The following is a 20,202-nucleotide window of genomic DNA, read 5'->3' on the forward strand; positions in this document are numbered from 1 at the left end:
AGTGTGGGCACCCAGCTGTGATAGCTTGCGGCTTCACAGCCGGGTACCCACTGCATATGCACGAGTAGCGCTGCGGTTCATGAATGGTCCTGTAGTCTTCTGGGACCTGTCACGTGTCCCAAAAGACTACAGGGAGGGAGGGGGGACACCTTGTTTCCGATAACCTAGGAAAGTGGGAGCGGGTACCTGTCAAATTTGGGTACATGCCCCCCAAAGGTGTCAATCCTTAATGGGGAGCGGGGGAGCAGTCCTTTTGGGTGGAGGTCCACTTTAAGAAGACAGTAGGTGGAAACGCTGCACAACGAAGCCCAGGCACTATACCGATATGGCTTCAGCTCCTACTGAGTACACTCCTTGACATGTTTCACCACACTCATATCTGTATGATTAAGTCCCAGAGGTGGGGCGAAACATATCAGAGGAGTGTAGTCAGGAGGAGCTTAGGCTGAAGCCATATCTTCACCTCTCTCTTTAGTGGCTGGGCTTCGGTGTGCAACATTTCCACCTCCTGTCTTCTTATTTCCTCCTGTTAGCCTAGATGAGGTTGTTTCAATGCCAGCACCCATTCATTGCTTTGGACTACAGGGGGAGGCTTTGTAGGGCTTCCAGCGGGGATCCAAGTCCTTTGTATATAGGTCACAGTTACCTACTTACTTGTTCCAGTTCAGTGACTTGCACTGGAACCATTAATCAAAATAACCACCAGGAGATTAGCATTACCAAGAGATTTGATAAACATGACTATGCTTATGGAATGATTGTTTATTCAAAAGATTGTTTGGGAAGAACACCTGACCTCAGTCTAATGTCTATGGATAGCTAAAGAGGTTAGGAATGTAGCCCAGAAGTGGCTGGATCCTTACCTTAATTCCAATCAAGGGAACAAACTGTGCATGATCAATCCATGTTTGTCTGGGCTTCCCAGAACCAAAATGCAAATAGTAGTGGAATAGCCCTCGATCAATTTGATAATAATATGTGGTGTGTGGGTGTTTGTCTTTATGATTGTGGTGGGGACATGAGATTGGTACTACAGTTTCAAAATGCTGTTACTCTCATATGTCATCTAGTGTTATGTACATTCCCTCCACCGACATCAGCACAAGTTCCTGGAATAGCAGTAATCAGGGGCGGACTGATCATTTGGAAACTCGGGCACTGCCCGAGGGCCCGGGGTCAGTAGGGGGCCCCATGAGATGCCCCTGGTACCTATTTCATAGGCTTTTTTGAGTTTGGGCAAGGACACAGGGGCCCCATGATCCCCTATTGCCCGGGGGCCCCATGATTTGTCAGTCCGCCCCTGGCAGTAATCATGGGATTTTGGTCCAAGTAGAATACATGGCATTGTATAAATGGGAATGCAGTGGATTGCTATACATGTGCAGCAACAGAAGAAGCAGACACTTGAAAATATGGCACCAGCAGTGGACTGTAGGGGGAATACAAAAAGCTAGAAGAGGTGTAAATTCTGTATGGTTGCACGAGCTTATAATTCATGACTACAGTTCTGTGTTATGGGCAGGTAATGGTATGACTGTGTTGATGATGTATAGACAAAACATTTTTCACTAGCTTGCTAGGCTTCTTTTGTAACCTATATTTATATAGGAAGTGCCATAGAATATGCCATATAAATTGTAGCAGAAATGGACAAATCCCTGGATACAAAATTGTATTACAATACTGAACTGGCTAAATTTCCTACTGTTCAGCCAAGGGTTGAGTTGGTGGGAATTTGGTGCAACTGTTTTCCCTCCACAGTTATTATTAGTATTATTATTATACAGGATTTATATACCGCCAACAGTTTGCTCAGCACTTTACTATTTAAAGGGAGACAATACAGCAAGGATACAGTTCAATACAAGAGGGTTAGGAGGGCCTGATCCTGGGAGCTTACAATCTAAGAGGGAGGGGTTGGTGGTACAAAAGGTAATAACTGCGGGGGATGAACTGATAGGAGAAATAGAAGATTTTGTTATCAGCTGAAGGCAGGATAGGCTTCCCTGAAGAGATAGGTTTTCAGAGATCGCCTAAAAGTAGGCAGAATAGGCGATAGTCGGATAGATTGGGGTAGAGAGTTCCAGAGGATGGGGGAGGCTCTGGATAAGTCCTGGAGAAGAGAATGGGAGGAGAAAACAAGAGAGCTAGAGAGCAGGAGGTCGTAGGAGGAGCGGAGAGGACGGTTTGGGTGATATTTGTAGACAAGATTGGTGATGTAATTTGGGGCAGAGCTGTAAATGGCTTTATATGTTATTGTCTGGAGAATAGCTTCTGATTTTGAATTTTGCTTGTGATAATTGGGCGGATTCTGACTTTCCATGGGTCAATAAATACACCTCTGTTGTCTCGCAGGTAAATCTTTTTGCCCCACTGAATCATATTGGCACAAGCATCGACAGTACTATATATCTTTCTTCTATATAAAAGAGCAAACGAAAAATGGTACCCTCCTGATAACAGGCAAGTATCTCCTTTCCTGCTGTTCTCAGAGATAAAGGATTCCTCTATGGTAACCCTGATGGAGATATCTGATCAAATTGGTTCAAAATTCAAAAATATCAGATCAGGCTGATTAAAAAAAGCAAAGTGAAACAAAAACGAGAAGCGCACCAACCTTGCGCATTACCACAGCAACCAAATTTTATTAATTAAAGAATGGTACTCACAAACAGCGAATAAAATCAGGCATGTAGTCCTCAAAGGGACTTCAGAGATAAGGAGCCAGCGCGAATCCCATCATGGGGGTAGACACTCAGTACCACTGACGCGTTTCGAAGGCCATGCCTTCTTCATCAGAGCTAACTGGACTGAGAGTGTTTGCTCCCTTTTAAGCCCACAGACTAACATTTGGCCCTCCCCACTGGGTTGGGCAGTCTCAGGCTGGGAGGAGGGGCTAGGTTGTCAACAAGGTAATATTACTGCTACGAGTTTATGCATTCATATTGAACATGTTATTGCATTTTTTATCTGTCTTTTGATGGCTGGCTAATGAGATATTGTACCTTGTTGAGGCAGAACAAAAACCCACCACCTCTGCATCCTAGAGCAGCAGAGTTTGAGCAGAAAAAATGCTTGATGCTACTAAAAGCTGCTAACCGTGCCTAAACGCGCCTAAATGCTGGGTGCATATAGCGGTTGCGCATTAATTAATTATAATGGGCAGAATAAATTATTTATACTGGCCAATGAAACAAATTATTGCTCAACAGCTTGGTGCCTGTAAAAGCTTTTAAAAGCTTTTAAAAATGTAGAGACTTTTACAAGTGTCAGGCATCTTTTCAGCAAAAACGCTGCTGGCTTCTAGGAGAGTTAAATGAATGTCCTGTGTGTATGAGGCCTTAGATATGAGCCAGTTAACCTGTGGGAGGAAAGCTATGTAAGCACAGGGGGAACGTGCAAACGCCTTGCAGTTTGCGTCCTGGCTGAGATTTGAACCAAGGACCCCAATGCATAAATGCTAGCCACTAAGCCACGGTACTGACCCACTTTAACCACATCAATACCGGGCACTTTTACCCCCTTCCTGCCCGGGACAATTTTCAGCTTTCAGCACTGTTGCAATTTGAATGATAATTGTGCGGTCATGCAACACTGTATCCATATTAAATTTTTATCATTTTTTTCACACAAATAGAGCTTTCTTTTGGTGGCATATAATCACCACTGATTTTTTTATTTTTTACCAAATGAAACAAAAAAAACCCTTAAACTTTTGAAAAATAAACTGCATTTTTCTTCGTTTCTGTTATAAAATTTTGCAAATAAATAACATTTCTTCATAAATTTAGGTCAAAATGTAATCTGCTACATTTCTTTGAAAATAATAACAATTTAATTAGCAATTGTTTTCTATTTTTTTTTTATTACATTATTTTTTCTTTTTTTACTATTTTTTTCTTTCAGCACACTGTGACCAAAGCAATACAATGTTGCCATAGTAACATTGAACTACTTTGGGCAAGTGATCAGGATTTTTCTTTCTTTTTTAACACATGATTGCTAATACCAATGTATTTCATTGATATTTGCAGTCATTGTTACTGAATGAAACTGATTCATTCAGTTTTTTTGTTGTGATTAACTGTGACTGGGCAAAGCTTATCACATGATACAGATGGGCTGTGAATGGCCCTGTCTGTATCACGTGACTGCTTTGACTAGTCACAGCTAACAACATAACTCTATACAATGGATGGCATGACAGGAAGCCGTCCATTGTATACAATTGACATGTGATCTGCTGTGATTGGTCACAGCTGTCACATGACACTGGAAACAGGCCGGTGTAGTAATATGTCATTGGCTGTGTCCCGTGGACACAGCCGGTGACAGATCGCGCTGCTGCGTGGCCCCGCGGCCGGCTCGTTTTGACAGGATGTCATATGATGTCCCGTCACAACGAGGAGTGTCCAGTCTAGCCGTAAATCTGCAACAGGCCGGGCAGAAAGGTGTTACAGAATTTGTAAGCCCAACATATTCCTGATATGTGCCTGCTGTATCATGTACTTGTATGACAAAGTATCCAGATCTCTTTGTATTGCTTCCTTTGTGTGAGATCCCTGGTGTTCCTGCCAGTCTCTCTGCTTTCCTATAAAAAAAAAACCAACTGACCACACTAGGCATGAGAGCACAACGTAGTCAGTTCTCTAGCTATGCCTGCTCTCCTCCAATGATGAGTCGTGTGTTGACACGCCCCCCATTTCCTGCACAGCCATTCACTGGGAAGATCAGTGTGAAGCTGTTTCTCTTCCCCTAGCACTGTGAGCTCTTTATGCAGCTGAGAACAGAGGGTATGTGATCACTTATAAAAAAGGAAAAAAAGGTATTTCTAATGTTTTTATATGTACAGTATATACAAATGTTTTGCCTTTCATTTCAGTTTTAAACTGATGGGTTGGTTTACAAGGTGAAGGATCACATATAATTTATTAATTTAATAATGCAGTTAGTTATTAGGGAGTAGACAGAAAGGATGTTATATTTTATCTGACAGCTAGAAAACACAAGTCCCATGGCACTGCTGGCTTTAGGTCAGGTGATCTGAAGCCATGGCAGCATTAATTGGAGCACAGAGCATTCTCTGAAAGTGAGAAAATGAAGACTCTGCTGTCAGTCCCCACAGTGCAGACCTGCTGCCGCTCACATGACCTGAAAATGGAATGCTTTGGCGCCTGCTTTTTCCAGCTGTTGGGTAAAGCCATACATTAGTAGAATTTTGAACGAATGTTCAAATGTACATTTAGTAACTTGATAAATATACAATAAATGACAAAACCAATTCAAAAATTTTTTTGCTTTTAGCATTCAATTTTGGAACAAATGGACTCTGAATGAAAAACACATACACAGTTAGAAATTGGTTCATTCAAGAAATAATTTCCATCCTGCTGCTTTGGATTTTCTCATCGATTTGACCCAAACAAGTATTCCTAGAATAAAAAATGTCAAATGAAATTCTACTATTGTATGGCCGACATAAATCAATATTAAACTGAAATGCAAACATTTACGCTCTATGCACACTAGCATTTTTTTTTCAGCTCAAAAAACGCTGGGAAAAATTCTGGGAAAAATGCTGGAAAAAAAACGCTGGCAATATTTATTCTTAGTAGCATTTTAGTAGCATTCAGAAATGCTTAGGAGTGGTAGCGGTTTATTAGCCTTTTTTTTAGTACATGTAGAGGGGGAAAAAAAAGCTGTTAGGAGCATTGTAATAGCATTTAGCATCATTTAGAAGCATTTAGCATTTTTTCTGCTGGAAAAATGATCCAAAAAACTCTACAAAAACTATTTTTTTTCCAGATGCTAAAGCTCAAAAAATGCTACTAGCCTAAGGTTTAGTGTATGGACACATAGGAGAACACATTTAGCTTCTAGGAGCAGAAACAAATATGCTGATAACAGCTCCTAGGAGCTTAAAAAAATGCTAGTGTGCATGGAGCCTTATTATATTGCAGCGTACCAATTCCGAGATGTGGTGGCTGCATTAGTTTTCTTTTATAGGCTTTCTTTCTATTATTTTCACCTGATGATTCTACCATTAAGACTTGTTTTTCAACAGAACAGGCTGTCCAGCACTTGTAGCAGTAAGAGGGTTAAGACAAACCATTTACCAGTGTAACTGCTTAAAAAGTTCTAGTTGGAGTTCAGCCTCAGTTTTTATTTACTTCAGGTATTTATATAGCGCTGTCAATTTACGCAGCGCTTTACATATATATTGTACATTCACATCAGTCCCTAACCCTCAAGGGGTGCAGAGTCTAAGGTTCCTAACAGGAGAGGACTGACAGCTCATGGGGCCCCTGGGCAATAGGGGATCATGGGGCCCCTGTGTCCTTGACCACACTCAAAGCACACCCAAAAAAGCCTATAAAAGGTACCAGGGGCATTTCATGGGGCCCCTTACTGACCCTGGGCCCTCAGGCAGTGCCCGAGTGCTCTAATGGTCAGTCCGCCCCTGGTCCCTAATTTACATTAATACATACACATACTAGGGCCAATTTAGACTGGAGCCAATTAACCAACCAGCATGTCTTTGGAGTGTAGGAGGAAACTGGAGTACTTGGAGGAAACCCACACAGGCACAGGGAGAACATGCAAACTCCAGGCTGGTGGTGCTGTGGTTGGGTGCAAAGAAACAAACAGAGGGCGCACAGGCCTAGTGCATTACTTTCTAAAGATGACATTTATTGAATAAAAGGTAGTATACTCACAAAAGGCTAAAATCAAAGGCACCTCACAAAAAAGACAGCATGGTCCAATCTCCCTAGATGGTAGCTATTAGGGGACTGTGGGCCTCCAAATGGCTGACGCATTTCGAAGCAGAACCTCTTTCTCAGAACCAAGAGGTTCTGCCTCGAAACCCCCACAGTCTCCTAATAGCTACCATCTAGGGAGATTGGATCATGCTGTCTTTTTTGTTTTGTGCCTTTGATTTTATCCTTTTGTGAGTATACTACCTTTTATTCAATAAATGTTATCTTTAGAAGGTAATGCCCTAGGCCCATGCGCCCTCTGCTTGTTTCTTTGCACACAGTTCCTTTGGATTTCCCTGGTCCATTGAGGGCAGCAAGGCTTGCATTCCCAAAAGTACTCCATGTGGGGTCACTGACATTTTGGAGCTCATCATCCAGCGCAGGAGTTCCAGCATTCATTTGTCTAAGCTTTTTTATCAGACGTGCTGTGGTTGGGATTTGAACCAACAACCTTTGGACTGCCAGGTGGAAGTGCTAACCATTTAGCCACTGTGCTACCTGTCTATTGGAATCTGGTAGTGCATCTTGTACTCTCTTCCCCCCCAGACTGACAGTGCTTCTGTCCAGAGGTGTCTCTGTTGCTCCTTCATCCAGAGTGTGGACACTCCAATACAGGAGGCATGTTAGTGGCCAGATCGTCAGGTGAAAACAGAGGAAAAAAAGCCTAAAAAAATAGAAAAGTAATGCAGCCACCACATCTAGTGATTGGTAAGCTGCATTATATTACATTTTTTGTTTTGGGTTTAATATTGCTGTATGTTTTGCAACCTTTCCCACCACTCCCCTTACTATATCTACTTATTATTAAAATGATTTATAAATAATTAAAGAGAACCTGACATTGCACTGCATGTCACCTTCCAGATTTGGACCAGAGCACAGTGAATGTTCGATGCAAAAATGTTGCATGATTACTCTGAAATGAGTTGCAAAGTGTGACAACGTCGGTCTCTTCCTTTAATTTGCAATTGTCAGTGACAAAGTGATACTGGCATATTAAATGATATAATAAATTATCATCGGTGATCTTTGGTCACCTGATGAGTCCAGGCATACGGGTCCTGCTGTGTCACAATGAGGTGGCAGTGGCCTGCATTGCTTTAATGTGTTTGATCCTACTGGTTCCTCTAGCTGTTGTGTACTTTGATCCCATTTAAGGTTTTTTTTTGTCATTCCTCTATATTGTCTTGTTGCCCCTCCTCATCCACCTCTTGCACAGTGTGATTCTGGACACACAGATTAGATGCAGGGAAGACAAAAGGAGCTGTGGATTCTCCCTTCCCTCTGTCAGATCTCCATGTGCTGGACTTCCAGAAGAGCAGGGGGGGCCGCGGGGGATTTTCAATACACACAAAAGTGTTTTCACCCCCTGTTTGTGTTAGTGTTTTTCCCTGCCTTGATATGTGCATTCTGCCCCCAGCCCTGTGGAGAGGGATGAAAAGCCCCTTTGCTATTCCCACACATTGGCCCCACATGACTGGAGGCAAGGAGAGGTCAGGGCCCAGGCAGGGGATCACTGTCCACACTGGGGGGTACGGTAGCGGGCAACCCTGCAACTGAAATTCTTTCCTTTTTTTTTTTTAGGGTGAACACCAAGCATAACTTAGTGGATGTTTGTCCTCTGCTAAGACAGTTTTACTTATACGGCCAGCCATGGACACGGAATTGTGGCTGGGAAAGTGTATGTTCCTTCTGCTCAGCAGGAAAAGCATCACACAACCAGCCTGTCCTATCCTGGTACAGGAAACATTAGCAATTGGCTCATCCATTCTTTAATTTGCATTATCGAAAATCCTAAACTGTATAATCTAAATCCTAACCTTGATAATCTAAACCCTAACTTGACTAATCAAAACTCTAGTCTGGCTAATAAAAACCCCAGCCTAGCTAATCAAAACCCAAACCTGGCTGTTCGAAACTCTAACCTGGCTAGTCAAAACCTTAATCTGACTAATAGAAACCCTAACCTAGCTAATCAAAACCCCAACCTGGCTAATCGAGATTCTGACCCTAATCAAAACCCTAACCTGGTTAATCGAAACCCTAACCTAGCTAATCAAAACCCCAACCTGGCTAATCGAAACTCCAACCTAGGTGATCAAAACCCTAACCTTGTCAATCGAAACCCTAACCTGGTTAATCGAAACCCTAACCTGGTTAATCGAAACCCTAACCTGGTTAATCGAAACCCTAACCTGGTAAATCGAAACCCTAACCTAGCTACTCAAAACCCCAACCTGGCTAATCGAAACTCTGACCTGGCTAATCCAAACCCTAACCTTGTCAATCAAAACCCTAATCTGGCTAATCGAAACTGTAACCTAACTAATCAAAACCTTAATCTGGCTAAATGAAACTCCAACCTAGGTAATTAAAACCCTAACCTTGTCAATCAAAACTCTAACCTGGCTAATCGAAACTGTAACCTAGCTAATCAAAAGCCCAACCTGGCTAAGCAAAAAGTCTGACCTGGCTAATCCAAACCCTAACCTGGTCAGTCAGAACCCTAACCTTGTCAATCAAAACCCTAACCTGGCTAATTGAAACTGTAACCTAGCTAATCAAAACCTCAACTTGGCTAAATGAAACTCCAACCTAGGTAATCGAAACCCTAACCTGGCTAATCGAAACCCTAACCTGGCTAATCGATACTTTGACCTGGCTAATCAAAACTCTGACCTGGCTAATCAAAACTTCGACCTGGCTAATTGAATTCTCCACCCATAAGACCTGTTAGCTATGATCATCTTATGTCCATGGGTGCTTTAAAGGAAAGGAACAAGTAGCATCCGTTGCTACCCTTCCTATAAAAACACTAGTTGCCTGGCTGTCATGCATATCCTTTGTCCTAAGTGCTTTTGGAATCACTGACCTAGAGCAAAATGAAGTCAGAACTCCTGATATACATAATTGTTCAGGGTCAGTAATTCAGAAAACATTGAGGTCGGTTCACACCAAAACGCGGGGCGGGAAAGGTGTATTCCATGCGTGTTTCCCACACTGTGTTCAAAACGCACCAGATCGCATGGTATCGCAGTATCATGCAATCTGGTGTGGTATGAAGCTCCATGTGAGGTAGAGGAGACTGCTACGTTCTTGTGCCTTATACAGTGCCAAGGTGAAGAAGTGGAAGAAAGACATCAGTTGGTGGGATCTGGATGGAACCAATAGAAGCTAGCAAGCATCAGTACAAGCTAGCAGCTTCTTGCAAGGGGCTTATAGACTTTAGAACTACTTTAAGGTGTCCATGGACACAAGTAGACAATTAGTAGGTCTTGCCAATAGTGCCAAGTAGACATACTTGGCATTTGCCAAGATGGCACTTGCAAGATCAATTGTTAGCATTGTTTACTGTAATGTTATAGTTATTATACCTAAGATGGTGTTAGCAGGGAACATGAGACAGTCCCCAGAGACTGCAGTGAGGTACTCCTTGTTTTGTGTGCCCCAGCTTAAGTTTCTAAACCAAAGAGGTCCCAGCATTGTAAAAAGACAAAAACTATTCCTTAATTTACTTTGAACTAAATAAATACAATTTTATTAATGACAATGGAGAGTGTTTATATTGTTTATTTTTCCCTATAGGTGTGAAGGACCATTTTACCAGTTCACAAAAGGAAGAGAATGCAATTTACCTTTCATTTATCTAACAAAGGCAAAACTGAGATCTTACTAGTTGTTGATGGTTACTGCAATTAGGACTGGTTGACCTATTATTATTACTAAATTTGTTTTTATTTCAAAATTAATCTTATTTTTTAGCTCATGGGGTATGTCAGGGTACCTGTCATGATTTGAATGAGGTCAGCCCTCTGTAGAGCTGTGGGAAGTGACAACCACTTGGGGTTATCAGCTAATCCTCTGACATTACTTATGACACTGTTGACCCCAGCCTCTTAGCCTGGTGTCACACTGACATCGTAGTGTGCTGTGCTTTTCCAGTCCAAAACTGGAGCATTCTGAAATCCCTGTAGTGGCATATTATAGCAAAAAGGAAAAATTAGTTTCCTGTGTTACAACAAATTATATAGTTGGCATTCTTACAGGCAAAGCACTCCCATGTGGCAGTGAAACTGACCCATATAGCACTAGGGGCTCCCTGCTGTGTGTGGCTTTGTTGCCCATAACAAACTAATAGGCGTTTATTCTGCCTTTCTATCCAGGACTAGAGAGAAGGACCATTGGGATTTAACTGTTTGATGTGCCACATGGACATTTTATCAAGTTTTTTTAACCAATTATGTACAAATTGGAAACTATGGTGTAAAAAAAAAAAGAAAAATACACTCATAAAAAGTGATCAGGCTGATACTAATCAACCTATACATGGAATGGTTTTATTTTTAACGTCTCTTTGTAGAGTTTGTAATCATGTAAGCACATGAGGACAGTCATGTTAGCACATTACATAATCAGAGACCGCTTCCTACTTAGTACACCTGTACAGACCTTGAAAACGCTAAACAGCGCGAATGGACAAATCTCCCACTGTGGCTATTGTGTTCCAACATCCAGCACCCGAATAGTGATTGCATCTGATTCGGTGCCGCCGTTGTTCAGCCATCAATTTTTGATCTAGCTCCTTTGGTTTTTCATTGTGGGCCACCCACAAGGTGAATTTCAACCGGTTCACCAGGAACTCAAGTGATTTTTATTTCAGCAGGCATTCACTAGAGGGATCATTGAAAGATCTTCAAATGTAGTATATGGTACAACAAGCGTGTAGAAATGTAAAAGTCATATATACTGCTCCAAAAATGTAAAGGAACACTTTGAAAAAACACATGAGATCTCAATGGGGAAAAATATCATGCTGGATATCTATACTGATATGGTCTGGGTAATGTGTTAGCAATGTAAGGATGCCCCATTGTTTGATGGAAATGAAAATTATCAACCTACAGAGGACTGAATTCAAAGACAGCCCGAAAATCAAAGTGAAAAAATGATGCAGCAGGCTAGTCTGCTTTGCTGAAATTTCATTGCAGCAACTCAAAATGGTCCTCAGTAGTTTATATGGCCCCCATGTGCCTGTATGTATGCCTTACAACATCGGGGTATTTCCTCCCAAATCTGGACCAGATCTGGAAACATTCACACCAGTGGCCTGCTGGAGGTCATTTTGTAGGGCTCTGGCAGTGCTCATCTTGTTACTTCTTGCACAAAGGAGCAGATACCGGTCCTGATGATGGGTTAAGGACCTTCTACAGCCCTGTCCAGCTCTCCTAGAGTAACTGCCTGCCTCCTGGAATCTCCTCCATGCTCTTGAGACTGTGCTGGGAGACACCGCAAACCTTCTGGCAATGGCACATATTGATGTGCCATCCTGGAGAGGTTGGGCTGCCTGTACAACCTCTGTAGGGTCCAGGTATTGCCTCTTGCTACCATTAGTGACACTGACCCTAGCCAAATGCAAAACTAGTAAAAAATGGTCAGGAAAGATGAGTAGGGAAAAAAATGTCAGTGGCCTCCACCTGTAAAACCATTCCTGTTTTGGGGGTCGTCTCATTGTTGCTCATCTAGTGCACATGTTGTTAATTTCATTAACACCAAAGCAGCTGAAACTGATTAACAACCCTCTCTACTACTTAACTGACCAGATCAATATCCCAGGAGTTTAATTGACTTGATGCTATACTCTGATTACAAAGTGTTCCTTTAATTTTTTTTTGAGCAGTGTACAAATCTACTTTGAAGTAAACTTGTCTTGAGAGATACACAGCAAAGGCTGCCTTTGCTGAGCTCTTGAATATGTTAATGCTGATCACCTGACTACAATACTTTCAGATTCACCAATCCTAGATACAATAAGTTTGAGTATGACCATGGATTATGCAATTTTCTTTCCTTAAACCACTCAGTCAATCAACATAGACTTTTCTTCAGTTACTTCCTGGTTTTCAGGCCTACGCAAATGATGTCATACATCCCAGGAGCCTTTAGGAGGGTAGGAGGGCTTTTTTAAGCTAAGCACACTCTCCTGTCCTGTATGTATGCCTGAGCTAGGGGCAGATGGATTCCATTAATTAATTGCTACATGAATCATCTGTCCTTACTCAAGTTGGACATGTTTAGAAATGCTGGGAGGTGTTTTTCAAAGTGAATTCCCAACAAAATAAAACATGGAGACATGGATGGGGGAGTTTTTTTATGAATATTAAAAATCTTTTTGGTTTGTGGTGCTCAGATACAGTGCAGTTCCACTTTAAGTATGCAGATCAACAAAAAGAAATAGGCATAGTCAAAGTACTGAAGCAATTAGACCTGCATGACAGCCATATGTTGGAGGAGAGCTCAGCAATGGCATTCTGCGTATTTATTTCTCTCAGAAAACATGCTCTGCAGAAAACATTTGGATGGAAGTAGAGGCGGGCTCGATTTTAATGTTCACAGGTAACAGGTGAAGCCAATGCATTTTAGAAGAAATAGACAATAAAATCAACTAATAGGTATCTCATCCAATAATATAGTTATAAACAGCTCAAAAAAAGATATCTACTCCATAGATAGTGAAATGGTGTATTACAATGCCTAGTACATACGATAGGAAATCAGACAAAAAATACCACTTTCAAAGAGATTGTATGATAATCTGTTCATTCTACACAGCTTTCGAGAGACGATAATGATAACTCCTGTGAAATTATCTGAAGGGACAAGCTTGAAAATTTCTCTTGCATGATAACAGAATGAACGATTTTCATGTAATTAGTACAGTATTTGTCTGTAAAAAATCGACTGGCGAAGACTGCACATGCTCGGAAACAAATGAATACATTACAATACAATACATGAAAAGAAATTTAATCTCCAAACACGGAAAGGTTTCTTCACAGTGAGGGCTGTGAAAATGTGGAATAGACTCCCTCAAGAGTTGGTTCTGGCCAGCTCAGTGGATTGATTCAAAAAAGGCCTGGATTCTTTCTTAGATACACAGAATATAACTGGATACTAACATTTATAGGTAAAGTTGATCCAGGGAATATCCGATTGCCTCTTGGGGGATCAGGAAGGAATTTTTTCCCCAGCAGGAGCAAATTGGATCATGCTTTGCTGGGTTTTTTGCCTTACTCTGGATCAACTGTGGGTATAGGATTATAACTTTTTTTTTTTTAATGTTTGAACTAGACGGACTTTTGGTTTTTTTCAGCCAGACTAACTATGTTACTATGTAACTATGACATCACTTTCAAAGTTGTTCTGTCATACAAGTATTTTTGTAACTTTAGTAACCTATTCCTTTTCAATATGAGACTTGCATGCAAAAAATAAAAAAATAAAATCATTCGTCCAATGTTCTCATCGTGTGTACTAGACTTTAGTGGCTTGCACATTAATATAGAACACCCAATGAAAAAATGAATACACGTATTAAATAGATAATAAGACAAAAATACATAAATTCATAACCTCATAAAAAATCTGCTCTCTATTTTGCTTAGGCAACAGATAAATCATTAAAATGCACAGACTGTCTCAGTACACTCATCTTGCGTGAAGGTAATGTTAATTTATATTATTTATATATATATATATATTACAAAATAAAAAGAAAATAAAAAAAAGGAACATAACAACATAATAAGGCTCCATTCACACCTATGCAGTTTGCTATTTGTCCGTTTTGCAGTGCTTTTCGCAGTTCATTTTGCATTTTTCTATACGCATTTTTACCGCGTTTTGCATTTTGTTCAGCTCTTTTTTTAAGTACAATTTTTTTTTGCTGGGCAGAATAAAAATGCAAGACGTGGCAAAAATGCACTACCATCCATGCATTTTGGCAGATTCCATTAACTCTATTGTAGCAAAAACGCTGCTCAAAAAAGCATAGATGTGAACATGTTCCATAGGAAACCATGTTAAATGGACTGTAGTGCGTTTCTGCAAAAACCACTAAAAACCACACTGGTGTGAATGGAGCCTTACATCTGAAGTAGTGGCCAAGGAGGTGGAACTGCCCTGTAATAGTGGCTATACCTTGAACAGACATGGAACTGAAATATGGCTGAGTATGAGTTCTGTTAGGCTAGGTTCACATCTCTGCGGGTGGTGCTGCTGCGGATCCGCACGAAAATCCATGCAGCCGCACCACACCTCACAGAGAAATACGAACCAATGGGTGGGTGCCATTGGTTCTAATGGCACGTGGCCCACACTGGAAAACGCAACCGTACTGGGAACCGAGGTTCCCGTGTGGGCTGCGGTTTCCAAAGAAATGCAGGGACTTCTTCCCTGCGTGTCACGGGGCACGGGAGTCCATTCAAATGAATGGGCTCTTATGTCCATGCAAAACGCAGCCCACACGGCTGCATATATGTGAACCAGGGCTCAGAGTGATGGATATTTTCCCTGAAAGGCATTGGCCTTACCTGTGAACTGTTAACTTCAATATACATTTGAAACATACCCTCAGTTTTGATGAACTTTAATACCAAGCTTGCCTTTACACTCATCCAAACATTTTCTTCCAGTGTATTGGTATTATTATTATTATTATTATACAGGATTTATATACCGCCAACAGTTTGCTCAGCGCTTTACAATATAAAGGGAGACAATACAGCAACAATACAGTTCAATACAAGAGGGATAGGAGGGCCAGATCCTGGGAGCTTACAATCTAAGAGATTATAACATCTTGCCCCTTTTCTACGTAAATACCCTTTTGTGTATGCCACAGTAATGCAGGCCATAGACGCGCTGTTTATTGGCCAAATTGTCGGCCGATAAACAAAAAATCGGTCGGTGCCTTTTTCGATGCTGCTACCAATGTCCACGAAAAACGGACGTTTTTTGTGGATTTTCCAGCATGACCGATAAAAATAAATGAGAAGATCCGCAAAAAACGGCCGACGGTCTGGCCCCACTAACAGCGTGAATATCGGTCGCTTTTTCGTGCGGATGAAAATTCGGCTGATAAACGACCCGTCTATGGCCTGCATAAGCTGCAAGATAAATTCAAGCACATTGATTTTTCTCAAGTGGGTTTCTTGTGCCTCCTGGGGGCTCAGGTGGAGAGTTCTTGGTACCTGTAGGTACCTGTGCTACCACCTTCACCACCTGCCACAGTCACAAAGAAATAGAAGAAAATAAAATAATTTAGTATTGCATCTGATGCTGAAGTGTCCTTTTTATTTCCATTAATCAGTAATTTGGGGTATTATTACAAAAACTTTGAATTCTTCATCTTCAAATATCTGTGATGAAGAATAGTTCTAACAATTGGAGAGCTGCATGCTGCACCAGATGCAATGCCGCCCTATGTGCTCAACAACTGTCCACATAGATAGACCATTTATTTTGGTGAAGTGTTCCTCAGTGTCTTCTACCCAACCTTAAGGGACATGCTAGGCTAGTATTGGATCATTCTAACTTCTAGATAACTGTACACAGACAGACAGGAGGCATAAATCTCTCTGACCTGTCCTCACATCAATCAGGACCACCTTTAAGGCAAGTAGTCTTGAAGCCTTAGGACTATCTCAGATTGTATAAATGGCTGCTAAACCCTAATTATCACCTCTCAAGGCTCATTCTTAGCTGGGATAGTTTTATGGACCCTCTGATTGGCTGACACAATTGCATGATGCTTTTGTTTTTTGCCTGCACAACGGGGACAAGACAGAGTCATTAAAAAGCCATAGATCAGCCAGTCACAGACTGTGCGAGGTGCCAGTGAATGACCTGTCTGTCACGCCTGCCTGGATGCCCTTATTTAACAATCTGTGTCAGATATTAATTACTGATAGCAGTAAGCATGGCAGGCACCTCCAAACATTATCCCCCATGTCATTCAATAAACTTCATTTAATGCGACAATGAAATTTGGGTGAAGATTCTTGTATACATAAAGCAATTAGCAGCAAATTGCACAACACTGTGAGTTATGATAGGACTGTGAGTTTATTAATGCTGAACTCTAGACAGGTAGGAAGAAACCATTTCATCCAATTATATATTCCTCAGGAACTTAATAAATGTATTTCTAAACACAGCAGGCTTGAGTTCCCGGATCTTTCTCTTAGTTTCCTGTATACTTCTGCACAGCAACATTTAGCCCTCCAGAAAATTTCTGAAGGTAGTTGTGCATCTAGGCAAGATCTAAGCGCCCTCAGGGCAATCTGGCTGTGGAGAGTTAAGCCGGCCATACATACGTTTCTACGACAATTCTTAAAAATCCTTCATCACAGCATTCCATCTTGCCATCATTGAGTCAACTAATTTAGTTTGAGAGCCCTAAAAGGGTAACTCCACTTTCGTTGGGGAAAAAAATGCAACTAAAAAAAAGAAAGTTATCTAACCCCTTGGTGCCGGGAGGCAGGGCGGGGTTTAGGGTCATGTGACCACCATGATTGGCTGTCACGGCGGTCACATGATCGGAAAGCTCCCAACCATAGGAAGCGATCAGGACGTTTCTGTGAGGAGCCAGTAAATGTGGCAGGAGGACGCATAGTGCATGCTCTCGGCACATCTTTTGTTTACATTGGGTACACAAATATGCGCCCCTTGGCTCCAAGGTCCAGCCACTGAGAGGTTACATATTTGCATACGCTCGGCGCCAATGAGTTGAAATTACCTTTCCTTTTCAGTCCTCAGCACTGTAATTTTCTTTAAAATGCACAGGCAGCATAGCAGCTACATGGTTAGCACTTCTGCCTGCCAGTACTAGGGTTGATGGTTCAAATCCCAACCATAGCACCACCTAGCTGGAGTTTGTATGTTCTGCCTGTGTGGGTTTCCTCCCACCCTCTAGGTGAATTGGCTCCTGTCTAAATTGGCCCTAGTATGTGTATGTATGAAGGTAATTTTGATACCTTAGATTGTACACCCCTTGAGGGTTAGGGTCCAATGTGAATGTACAATATATATGTAAAGCACTGCATAAATTGACAGCACCTGTACTAAATAAAAAAATAGTATACCTACATGGAGGTGTTCTATACACAGAATGTGTACAGAGCAGGGGTGGACTGACAACTCATTGGGCCCCTGTGTCCTTGCCCAAACTCAAAAAAGCCTATGAATAAGGTACCAGGGGCATCTCATGGGGCCCCCTACTGACCTTGGGCAGTGCCCGAGTTTCCAAATGGTCAGTCTGCCCCTGGTACAGAGCATCCCCCCCTTCTTCTGCAGCAATATAATTTCCTGCTTATACATACGAATGGCTCACTGATTTTCCCAGAAGTCTGCTCTAAGATACAAGTCAGATTTCAGGCATCCCCTGCAACAAAATGTTATTTTTGGTGAGATACTCCCAATAGGAAATCACATCTAAGGGGATGCAGACTCTGCAACTTTCCTCATTAGAGCAGGTGGTGCAGCTGATTGATCATTATGAAACAACTCCCATACAGATTCACTTTATACATGGACACAAACAAACAAACAGCTCTTTCTTCAGAATAACAATAGGTAGGAATCTGCAACAAAGTTTGTTAAATCCTTGCAATGTACATAAATCATCCAAAGGGGAAGGTTTTCTTCTCAATTAAGTTACACTTAAAATTTTCATCCAGAACTTCTGCTTGAATGGAATGCCAAACTTATCAAATCAGCTCCTTTCGTGCCTAGAGCATGCACGTTACAATATGTACTGTTTCACAATTTAATTCGAGAGAAAAAATCCATGCTGTTCCTTCGAATTTTCCCAGCACTGGGAGTGGTTGAAAATGATCGGCAATTTGACTCCACTAACCATTAGAAAATCAAATGAATATTTAAAAAATAAAAAAATTCAAACACAATTCTACGCCGTCAATTTACGCAGCGCTTTACATATATATTGTACATTCACATCAGTCCCTAACTCTCAAGGGGCGTACAATCTAAGGTCCCTAACTTACATTCATACATACACATACTAGGGCCAATTTAGACAGGAACCAATTCACCTACCAGCATGTCTTTGGGGTGTGGGAGGAAACCCAAGTACCCGGAGGAAACCCACACAGGCACAGGGAGAACATACAAACTCCAGGCAGGTGGTGCCATGGCTGGGATTCAAACCAAAGGCCCTAGTACTGTCAGGCGGAAGTGCTAACCATATAGCCACTGTGCTGCCCAGTTAATCACTGCACTATGGCATGAAAAAAGCATTTTTAGAGCACGTTCTGATGTGAATGATTCTATATATACTATGAACCCACTACAGCAGGAAACTACAAGTCCCATCATGCCTCTGCCTTTGGGAGTCATGCTTGTAATTGTCAATCTTGCAATGCCTCATGGGACTTGTAGTTTGGCAACAGCTGGAGGGCCGCCAGCTTGACACCTGTGCTCTACAGAATTGGCTGGCGCTTTGTAAATGATAAAGTAAATAATGAATTTCAGGGTCTCCTCTCCAAAAGAATGCATTTATCTATACAGAACAGTGTTCACTCTTGTAGGATACTGGCCCATACTCAACGTCAACTTTATAAAAAACTGATCTTCTGGTTGTTATGAGCAGAATTGTTTCTCTGTGTCCTTACCAAGCATTTCAGCCATTTTGAACTTTTGCAGTCATCCTGCTGTTAGGCTTTGATCTACCACAAATTAACAATACATTTATAAATGAACAGTCAGTTGTAGTCTGCAGTAGAACTCTCCAGATTTTTATGAATTGACATTTTCACATCATACTACCATTTTTTGTGACTAAATGCAATGTGTGTTTCCTTAACAGCCATGTTTGGTTGAATGGCTGACTATTGCCCTTGGGGTTAATGGACAGACGAGTATATCATTGAAAACTGGAAATGGAAAAAGTATAAATATTTCTCCGCTCTAGTGGTTGTGTCTCAAATATCTTCAGTTCTGGTAAGTTTCTGTTTTTTTTTTCCATTACATCAACACTACTGTTGTTGAGCATTGTTGTAACAGTTTCAAGAGCTACACCAATGGCTAAACCAATATTGCCGTGCTCTAGTAAGCTCTCCATGCCGTCGTTCCCAAACTAATAATTCATTTGGAAAGTATAATACACATCAATAGACAAGTTTATTTGTTGTACCTGCTATTTTTAGGGGACAGGGAGTAAGTAAGCACTACTTCTAACCAAAAAAATGGCTGTCACCAACCCAACACCACTGCAATTTCAGAAAGAAACACGATTTGTTTAGGAACCAGATGCTTTGTTTATAATAACCTTAGGTCTCTAAAATTAAAATTTTGAGCTGCTAGTTCAATAAAATTTAATAGTAGTACAGTGGCTAAATGCTTAGCACTTCCGCCTGGCAGTACTAAGGTCAGTTAGTTCAAAATCCCAACCACAGCATCACCTGCCTGGAGTTTGCATGTTCTCCCGGTGCCTGCGTGGGTTTCCTCCGGGTACTCCGGTTTCCTCCCACACTACAAAGACATGCTGGTAGGTTAATTGGATCCTGTCTAAATTGTCCCTAGTATGTGTATGTATGAATGTGAGTTAGGGACCTTAGATTGTACACCCCTTGAGGGTTAGGGGCTG

Source organism: Staurois parvus, unplaced genomic scaffold (genome assembly GCF_062004578.1).
Source record: "Staurois parvus isolate SC_StPar_1 unplaced genomic scaffold, SC_StPar_1.0 ptg000340l, whole genome shotgun sequence".
Classification (NCBI taxonomy): domain Eukaryota; kingdom Metazoa; phylum Chordata; class Amphibia; order Anura; family Ranidae; genus Staurois; species Staurois parvus.